At 36.9% G+C, this 10,893-nt stretch overlaps 1 non-coding gene across 1 annotated transcript; it reads right to left on the bottom strand.

Annotated features, from left to right (window-relative positions):
* Positions 1-1,568: 1,568 nt before the first annotated feature.
* Positions 1,569-1,634, bottom strand: LOC144825783 (small nucleolar RNA SNORD31). The gene has a single exon (XR_013609567.1). It is a non-coding gene; the product is annotated as a small nucleolar RNA SNORD31 (small nucleolar RNA).
* Between the last annotated feature and the right edge of the window lie 9,259 nt (positions 1,635-10,893).

The following is a 10,893-nucleotide window of genomic DNA, read 5'->3' as shown; positions in this document are numbered from 1 at the left end:
CACTGAGTGGTATTATGTGAAGTGTATTTATGTTGCACTGAGGAGAGTGTAATTATGTGGCGTGTAACTATGTTGCACTGAGTGGTATTTTGTGTAGTGTATTTATGTTGCATTGAGTAGAGTGTAATTATGTGGTGTGAAATTATGTGGCACAATGGTATTATGTGGAGTGTATTAATGTTGCATTGAATAGTGTAATTATGTGACGTGTAATTATGTGCTACTAAGTGGTATTATGTAGAGTGTATTTATGTTGCATTGAGTAGAGTGTAATTATGTGGTGTGTAATTATGTGGCACTGAGTGGTATTATGTGGAGTGTATTTATGTTGCATTGAATAGAGTGTAATTATGAGGCGTGTAATTATGTGGCACTGAGTGGTATTATGTGGAGTGTATGTTGCATCCAGTAGAGTGTAATTATGTGGCGTGTATTTATGTGGCATTGATTGGTATTAAGATTTAAAGGTTAGCTTCTCAATCATTTGATAGTCATGGGTCCCCCAAAAAAACACACAAATTATAGGACACATATAGTTTGAGGGTTAGTATTTATTTGAGTACCCACTTTTCCAACTATTTGTCTGAAGAAAGGGCAAACTTTACTCGACTAAGTCTTAAAACTGGACATTTGAAGCTTTAGAGATGCTAAGTGGTAGCACTCAAAAACCCGATCACTACTTCATGTCTGGGGCCTTACACCCAATTATGTAGCCCACGAGAGGTTTGATTGGACAAGGTTCATATTCGTTGCCCTAAATATTTTTACAACTAGGCTCTACAGTAATGTTACTCTTCTGAACCATAGCAGAAGCGCTCTGATTAGGTGCAAAATGTGCCAACTGACTGGCATGTACAATTGGCGTTATCTTTAAGACTTTAGGTTCTCATTTTATGACGATGGTTTAATTGTAAGCTTGTAAATTGTGTAAACTGTGGAATTAAATGTATTAGTCTGTATATGATCTAAATTATACCAAAATAAAGGACTACAAGAAACTAAACCTGTCGACATGGGCTCCGATGCACACTTTTTTAGGGGTACAAACAGGTGTTGTGCTGCACTGCTGTGGAGCTAGGGTGGTGACTGAAGCTTAGACGTACACAGAGTGGAGCTGTCAAGAGATCTGGTAATGGCAATTTAGAAGACACGCCCACTTCAGCAGCACGGCTTTAACCCGTTGGCTGCTTCGAACGTTCAGCTCCAGTGCTGAACGTTCGAAAAACGGGTAGGGCAGCGTCGGCCAACGGACATGCGCAACACTACCAAGGTAGTGCACGCGACGACCGTTAACCGACGGCAGCAGCCAACTGGTTAAACTGCCTAAGAGCCAGCCTCCCTCCCCGACGAAAAGGCGCATTGATTTTGAGTCACTTGTCCACATCTGCACCTCAGTGCCAATCGATACAAGTAGCCGCTTACCCATTGCAGTTGTCGTCCTTTGAAAGAGAAGTACTTCCAAGTCCTGCTACGACGTAGGAGTTGAGGATTTTCCAAACACTGCAAGAAACAGGAGAAGGAGTTACAACCCACATCTCAGGTTTGCAGTAGATAACAGGACACTAGTTAGCTTCAGGAAATATATATCAGTCACATAAATCAGACTGGGGCAGTAATGGGTTCATCATAAAGCTCATGGACAGGAAAATAAAGAGCTGCTCAGTGTCCAGCACCTCAAAATCCACCCAACGCTTTGATCCCACTAGTATCACTACATCATGACATGTGCCTTACCTGTTGCTACTTACGAGTCAAGACGCTGCATCCCTGGACTGAATCCTGCAACAAAAAACCTCAGTAAATAAATGTAGCAAAACAAGACTCCACTTCACCCAGACAACGACCCTTCCCCACCTCCCCCCCTCACACTAATTTGCAGTCTTGTTCCCATCTCAGTGGCCATGAACCACACCAAAATCTCAAAGTACTTCACAAAGAACCCGCAGTTTGGCTACATCATAAACACCAAGCACTACAACACTCAAAATCATCTTATGGTCTAGATTTATTGATGATGTTTTTATCATATGGCATGGAACAGAAAAGGAATTTTAGGAATATTACAATATCCTGAATAACAACAATATAGGTTTACAGTTCACATGTGCCACAAGCAAAGAGTATCAATTTTCGTGATGTTACCGTATACATAAAGGATTAAATGATTGAAACTACAGTATACAGAAAACCAACATCCACCAATAGTGGCCTGCATGGCTGAAATTGACATCCAAAACAACTAATAAGAAATATTCCATATGGAGAGCTTCTCAGAATGAAAATAATCTGTTCTAATGATACAGATCTTGCCAGACAATGCAACACAGTTTCTAAAAGATTAATCAATAGAGATTACAAGTGGAAAGATGTTAAAAAGGGCATAGAAAGAATGAGAATCAAGACAAGAATGGATACATTAATTCCCAAACAACAATTGGATCCCTTACTAAGTGACAATTATCCCACTAAACTAATAATAGGACACAGCAAAGAAAGCTCGGACATTATCAGAATCTTCAAGAGGCATTGAGAACTAATTAAAACGATCCAGACACAGGCAGGTTAATGGGTGACTGACAACAAGAAACCTACAAAAAAGCATCCTCATTGAAATATATCTTAGTAAGGAGTCATTCTTTGAAACCTCGAAACAGGAATTGGCTGGGTCAATTTCACAAAGGTTTCATCACACGTAACAGTTGCAAAGTATGCACAATTAGGAAGAATATGACCAAAATAGTGGATGACAACATCAAACCCACACTTATTAAACATTGAATCACTTGTAAATCAAAATATGTGGTCTATATAATAGAATGTGAGTGTGGGTTATAAAATACATACCTGCCCTTTAAAGAAACGCATCTTGGAACACATTAAGGCAGTTCAAACCAAAGATATTCTGTGGCCAAACATCAATTTCATCACCATAACAGCAGCTGGAGAAGACTAACATACTATGTAATTGACATAGTAACTGAACACGATAGGGGTGGAGACAGAACATTGAAAATGAGACAATTGGAATAACGATACATTATCCAACTAAAAACCAAGCATCCAACAGGATTGAAAAATGATGAGGAACTATTTATAAAAATCGGAACAGTTAAACACTTTTAACTCAATTGTTTTGTACCTTAAATAGCATCACAACATCTAAAAGAAACTCAAGGATGTATCTGGCCCCCTTCATGTTATGTAACAATAATCTCCAGTATCATTAATTTGTACATTTTAAAACAATGTAAAAAAGTATGGTACAACAATTGTCCACTGAGGCCTAGAATGTCCTGGAGAAATGCATGCTAACAATTCTGTAAGCATTTCATTAGCAATGATTATAGTGATAAAAAAATTAATTATCATTGTACAATCTTTAGTTAATATCAATGAGCAAGTTGACAGTCTGCACAATACTATGAGACTTGATTGTATATTTTGTCTGAACAAACTGAATAATTTCTTTCAATTTTAATTGTATTTTTCAAAACTATTTTACACATAATGCCAAATTATTGGCAACATGGGCTACACAGTATTTAAAGAACATAACAGAACGACATACTACCTGAACGAGACTTTCAGGTCGAAATGCGTAGGTAATGCTGTGTGAATTTCTATAAATACTTTAATCATCCTACTTCCTTGGAGTGCAGCAAATTCTTCTATATATATCTAGATCCATATATATATATATATATATATATATATATATATATATATATATATTCACTCGATCCTCCCGCAGAAACAAAGGGACGACAAGCCACACCAGCCGGGTATGATTTCAAAGTTTTCTTTATTGGGCACAAAGAAGACGCGTTTCGAGCACACAGGCTCTTGGTCACATATATATATATAAACACACTCCTGGTTAGCCTTCCTCTTTGATGAAAAACCAGAGTCGGAGCCCAAATGCAGTAAACGGTGCTTTCAGATTTTATTTGGCAAGAAAAAACAACCCAACGCGTTTCGAGATCAGCCGATCTCTTGCTCACGGGTGGAGCTCACCAGTACCATCCTTCTTTTAAAGTTACATACCGTGTTTGGAATTTCACACGTGATCAATAGACATAAAGAAATTATTATGTTATTGCAATGTCCATTACAATGTTTAAATAAAGTTTCCTGTAAACATTAGTATCATGTTGATTTTCAGGAAAGGAAAATATATAAACAAAAGGTTAAATTTTCAATGTCAACAGTATTTACAAGGCAACAGTCTACTCAAGGCATGTTTGTATTCAAAAGGTGCTCATTGCAAAGTTACACAATGCCGTCACGATCGGACTGTTAAATGCATGTCAACGATGTATGTAAAGCCCCAGTGGGCTTACATTGCTAATGAGTGTTAATAAACACGCACAGCAATTTTATATAGTCCTTGGTTATCAATAATGCCCCAGTGGGCTTATGCCGCTTAACTCAATTACGCCATTGACGGTAACTCCAAACAATTCAGCCCTCGTGGGCAACATCATAATTATGTTCCAATTCCTGAAGAAAAAGAGAAAAAAGGACATTGCTGCGTATAACAATTATTTCTTAACAGATCCGTGTTTCTAATTAAAAACATTTTAAAATTCTAGAATTCAGTTACCTAGCAAGCAGCAGCTACTCAGCACACCATACATAACTCATTTTAATTCTGGAGGTGAATTGCTAACTCCTCCCCCAGATTGTGTCCTACGGGCTGCATTGTGTTGTACATTATAATATATTTCGATTCTAATTTCCTCAACTCCAACCATCTGTTCCCTCCTCTCTCATTGCTCTCAACACTGTCAAGGACATAGAATTTCTTCAAATTTGGGTTCTTTTTATGTTCTTCGGCAAAATGCCTGGCTACAGGGTACTGCTGATTCACATTCCTGATGGCTCTTTGATGTTCCAAAATTCTCAGTTTAGCTTGCTTTGTGGTGCACCCTATATAGAATTTATTGCACAGACATTGTAGTGCATAAATAACATATTCAGTATTGCAACTGAGATGTTTTGTAATCTTATGTGCACAGCAGTCTTTAGACAGTTGTAATGTTTTGCAATTGTTACTATATTTGCAAGCCTTGCACCTGCGACAGGGAAAAAATCCTTGTATTGTATTAGACTTGTGACTCTCTTTTATCAATGTAGTACTCAATACATCTTTTAGGGATTTGGCTTTCCTGAAGGTCAATGAAGGGGTGTCATGAATAAATTCTTTCAAATTCTTGTCTAACTTCAGTGTATCCCAGTATTTGCCCAAACATTTTCGCAACCTCCATGATTGGCAGTCATAATTGGTGATGAATCGTATTCTGTCATCCTTTTTGTGTAGTTTGGGGATCAACAGATCATTTCTGTCCATAGTGTTTACTCTTGCTACTGCTTGCTGGATCACCTTCTGACTGTAACCCCTTTCTGAGAATCGATCCACCATTGTCTTACTTTCTCTGGAGAAACTTTCGACCAAGCTGCAGTTTCTCTTAGCTCTAATCAGCTCGCCTACTGGTATGCTGCGTATTAGACTGGGAGGGTGACAACTACCCGCATGGAGAAGACTATTCCCTATATATATATATATATATAGAGAGAGAGAGAGATTTGAATATACAATTTTTTTGCCTTTTTCATGCACTTTTGTTTCCGTTTTGTTGCATTTACATTCACATTGTTGTTTCCTTTTTTTAACACAATGTGTTAACCTCATTTATTTTATATTTTCATTTGTGTAATTTCTTATATATTAAAACATACTGTAAATAATTTTTCATTTACTTTACAGACTTTTCTATAATTAGGATGTTTCCATATGTTTGCTTTGCACGAGGAACGCTTTTTAGGCAAAGGTTGATGCCATGGATCGCTGTGGCTATGGGTTCGCACAGCACTGATAATGGACTGTACTGAAACAAGGTTTGCGATTCACTTTTAAATGAGTGCATGGAGAGAACATTGATAATGCTCACTGAACGGTTTCAATATGGATGTTATGGACTACTAGCCCTAGAACGCATGGAAACAGCACCCCCTAAGGAGGTCTACCAGGGGACCAAATTTAGAAAAATGCAATTTGCTTAGTTGTGCCTTCATCGTCAAACAAATGTTTCCATATTTTCTGAAAGCTGTCAAAACAAGAACATATATGTTTGAATATACATTTTTGCTGCCTTTTTCATGCATTTTCATTCACATTGTTGCTCCCATGTTTTAACACAAGGTGTTAACATTATTTGTTTTATATTTTCATTTGTATAATTTCTTATATATTAAAACATACTCTAAATCATTTTTTTTACTTTACAGGATTTGCTATAATTAGGGTTTTTTCCATATATTTACATTTTTTTATATTCTGTGAAAAAAATGAAAATATACTCCTTATTTGCTTTTGTTGCATTGATTAGTGCAGTATGAAATTCTTTTTTTTATTTCCATGATTCTGCCAATCGTTTGTAAAGCTTGCTTTATTTCATAGACTGTGTATGTCAGTTTTGGATGCCACGATACTGCAAGTTAGCAGTTATTTGGTACTGTTCTCCAGTAAAGGTAAGTTAATGTAGATTGTCTTAGTGTTAATGAAGGAAAGTTTTCATTTTATTAAAGACATGGAGGCAAGTATTATGCTTTTCTAACCTTGCTTATTTTTTAATAACAGCAGTCAAGAAACATAACAAAAACAACATTTCCCATGATGCTTTGAGTCAACTAGCCAATGGGAGAACAATAATAGAACTACATTGAACCAATCAGAGATAACAGATTTTTCTACAACACCTAATTTGACTGCCAACAGTTCTCTTTTCTTGTGTGAGAAGTCTCTGGTATTTATGAAACATTGAAAATATCAGCAAAACAATTGCTAATAGCAATGTAAACAGTTCCAGGGAAACTTCTATTGCTTCTTGAAGAAATTGATACAGAAGAAGTTGGTACGTTCTGAACTGTCGAAGAAGTAGACAAATTGACCTTGCAACTTTGGTATTAATCAGTAACTATCCTATGCAGAGGAAGATGTCGTAGAGGTAGAGACTAAATAGGGAGGAAAAAAACAAAAACTGGTTACATTGAATGGTGGGATGATACTTGTCTCCATGTCTTTAATAAAAGTAAGACTTTTCTTCATTAACACTAGGAACATCTACATTTTATGGCAAGACCAGAGGCTCATATTATGCTTGTTTAAAGCATGTTTATAACTAATGACGATGCAGTTTTAACAGGTTTGCAATAAAAGGTATGACCAATCAGCCGATCTCAAAATGTCCTCTAGACGAGACCACTCGAAAGGCGTTTCATAGATATTAAGCATAATAACATTTGTAACTTTGCATAAAGCAATTTAAGAGACAAAGAATGATTATCTGGCCACTCCAAAAACATTTTGAAAACCAAATTAACGTCTCATAATTGACTATATTTTGGAAGACGAGGGTTAGAAAACCTTTCTCCCTTTAACAGTCGACACACTGAATGTTCTCCAACTGGCTTCCTATTAATAGGACGATGATTTGCAGAAATTGCTGCACAGTAAGTATTGATTGTATGGTAGGTCTTACCTTCACTAGCCTGAGAAACCAGGAATGTAACCATTAAGGTAACTTCGTTGAAAAAGGATTGATAGATTTTCCCACACACCAGCTTGACTAAACAGACCATGCTGTAACATATACCTTGGTAGTTCCGTGGGGCCAGGATTTGTTTATATACTCTGCAGCTTCTGGTGAAATGTATGGAGCAGACCAGGCTGCCCCGAAACTTTCCAACCTGTTAGAACCAGATTGTTGTCCTAAACAAACTGTGCATATGGCCTTCTGAATCTAAAAGAAGAGTGGGATAAGATTATATAATTACTGGAAAATCCACTGCTAGTACTAAGAGAGGTGATACCACACCTGAGACTGCCAAAAAGGAACAATTAGAATTAGGATTGCCTTCTGTTCTATAACTTGCGCTACTGAAGGGAGAAAAAGCATAATTGGTTCTATGGGACCAATCCTGCTGAAAGGCGTCTGTTGCTAGGGCCAAGGGATCTGGTCTCCGGCTGAAGAGTTTCTGGAGATGAGAGTTGAGTCTGGAAGCAAACAGATCTATTTGCAGGAAACCCCATTTGCGACAACGTTTCTTGAATATGGAACCAGAAAAAGAAACAGCAAAATCATACAAACACTAGATAGTGTATGTGACGCACCTCCCTCAATACAAAGGACAACCATCCATATTTTTAAAACCTCCCTATAGTTAAACTAACATTTGAGCATTATGCTCCCACAGTGTGCAACACCACTTCCCCTGCTGTCTCCAAGGGGCGATCAAGACGACCAACATAAACTTTTTCCGACTGTAAGTTGCACCACCCAGTCCAAATATCCACAGCAAAAAATAATTTATGAATGTCCATCCAGTATTAGCAATGTTCAGATTTCATTATTCTTCTTTATAATTTGAAACAAACCACCAGGCAGCCAACGCGTTTCGTTCTTTTGGCAAGGACTTCATCAGGGCTGTAAAAACATTTAAAAACATATGTATAATACAATCTAATATATATTGACATGTAGCTATACATTCAATATAATACACTAAGACAGAAGACATTTTAGAAAATTGATTTGCAAAAATTAATTCCCTTAAATCAAGACATAATATTGCATACACATTTCAAATTAAACCTCTAACAAGCCTTCTCTTCATTGAAATTCCATATTAGGAAGTTCAGTAACTTGTAAGGTTCAGTTACTTGTAAGAATTGTTTTGATATTTATAAAAAATATGTTGTAGATTTGTCATACATGATTGAGACAATTTCCAACCAAAAATATCCGATGGCACTTAATAATAAACCACCTTTTTCATCCAATTTTTCGTGCTACATTAGTAGACGATTGTAATAATGACCCAATGGATAAGCCGTAAATAGTTAGGTAAAACTAGAAAGCAATAAGAAGCATAATGCTTAACAGGGATACGAGAAATAGAGGAGGAGAAAGAAGGAATGATGAAGACAGTTAAATACAACAGGGAAAAGCTTGAATGATAATTACTATACTTATAACTAACCCTATATACTATATTTACTCAATGGTTACCTAGTAACCCTGATTTCATACAGAGTTCATTCAATACAAAAGACCGGTCACATACCGATTATAATGCTATTGTTTATTTTAGACTGAAGACGGAATCATCAGGATGGCTCAACTAAGAACTCCACATGCGACGTCACCTTTAGTTTTGTAAACACAAGTAGAATATAATGGCTGTTGTGCCTAGGAAGAATAGTGTTAAATTGTTTATTAGGCCTCACTATCGTTCCTCATGACCAAAAAAACTGTGACAAAATACCAACAAGTCAGTACAATGTATATATTAAACATATCTCAACATTAGATTGCCACCTACCTATCGTGCAGAATTGCCGGGTGAATTTTCAAACCTGGCGACAATACACTATTAAGTGGCTGTTGTGCCTAGAAAAAGAGTTATAGAAGACAATACTCCTCATATATAAACCAACTTTGTACCGTTATTTAATCGCAACCCTCAGTACGGATGATTTAAACAAGTCTAGCGCACGTGCGTATGTCATACCAAATATATATTAAAAAATGGACATGTTAAAAGAATCCCACTAATGCAGTCACTAGCGAGCGATACCAACAAATTCAAGTTCTAAGGCACCGTCTTGCCACCAGTTTCGTTTGTTAAAATCACTTCAATCATTAAGCACAAGGACAAACATGCAATTTGACGTAGAATACAATGTTATTTTTTCCTTCATTTATAAAGCAAAAAAACCCCAGTAGCATTGTTGGCTGTATTGTCAAGTTGAATATGCTTGAAATCATTAAACGTCGAGGTGCATTCAAATTTATTGCACACAACAGAATTACCACGGGCTAAGACATGTGGTTCTGTTACGATATCGAACCTGTGTAATAAAATATCACCCCAATAGCATTGCCGGCAATTCCTTCACATTAAAAAATACTCAAATTGCTAAGTGCCAAGATATGTACACACTTAGTGCACATGGCAGAATTGCAAGGGGTTAAAACATGTGGCGATATCTAATCCTTGTAATGCCCGAACAGTAACCAAGTTAATAAGTTTCTTGAATATGGAAGGATGAAATCTCCAGTCACTTAAATCGTAAAGATATTGTGAATGCTAATCCACGACTTTATTGAGAGATCCTAGAAGATATTCTACTTTTACTGATAGTTTGTGAACAAGACTGAATTCCACAAAACATTTTGCTAATTCCACTAGGGGTCTGTATTTTATACCTCTGAGGTAGTTTATATATCTTACTGATGTAATGCTCTCCATTCGAAGAAGGATGGAACAACTTACCTTGTTTTTTGCAAAACTCTGGATTGCGAAGGTGCCTGCAAGCATCTCTAAACAATGTATGTGCATCGTAGACTCCCATAACATCCATGTACCTCCAGCTGAGATCTGACCACATGGGGCGCTCCAACCTGTCAGACTTGCATCGGATTCTAAGACAAGATCTGGGGGTAGAGCCGACTATTTCCCCGATAGACGCTCCGAGGATGCACACTTGAAAACACCGACAGACCATGAAATCAGCCTAGAAAAGGGAAGAGGAAGAATGTCAAAAAAATACCCCCAATTACTAAGTGTAGGTCCCTACCTACCCTTGCTAATAAACCACATGCCAACATTTGGTGATCAGTTGTGAGGTAATATTTGTGTTTAACCATACCATACACCATTTAAGTGAAGTTCTTTAAAAATCCTCTAAATTGAGGTAGAGCAAAATTTATGTTTTATTTTTTTGTTGTTGAGCAGAGCAGGAACACATCACCAACATTAAATGACAATGGGAGTCCAGCAGGACCATATAATAATTTAACAATACGACCTGGACTAACTACCAACAAC

This window comes from Lissotriton helveticus, chromosome 3_1 (assembly GCF_964261635.1).
Source record: "Lissotriton helveticus chromosome 3_1, aLisHel1.1, whole genome shotgun sequence".
Classification (NCBI taxonomy): domain Eukaryota; kingdom Metazoa; phylum Chordata; class Amphibia; order Caudata; family Salamandridae; genus Lissotriton; species Lissotriton helveticus.
The sequence above is the reverse complement of the archived record's forward strand: the minus strand, read 5'-3'. Positions and strand labels throughout refer to the sequence as shown.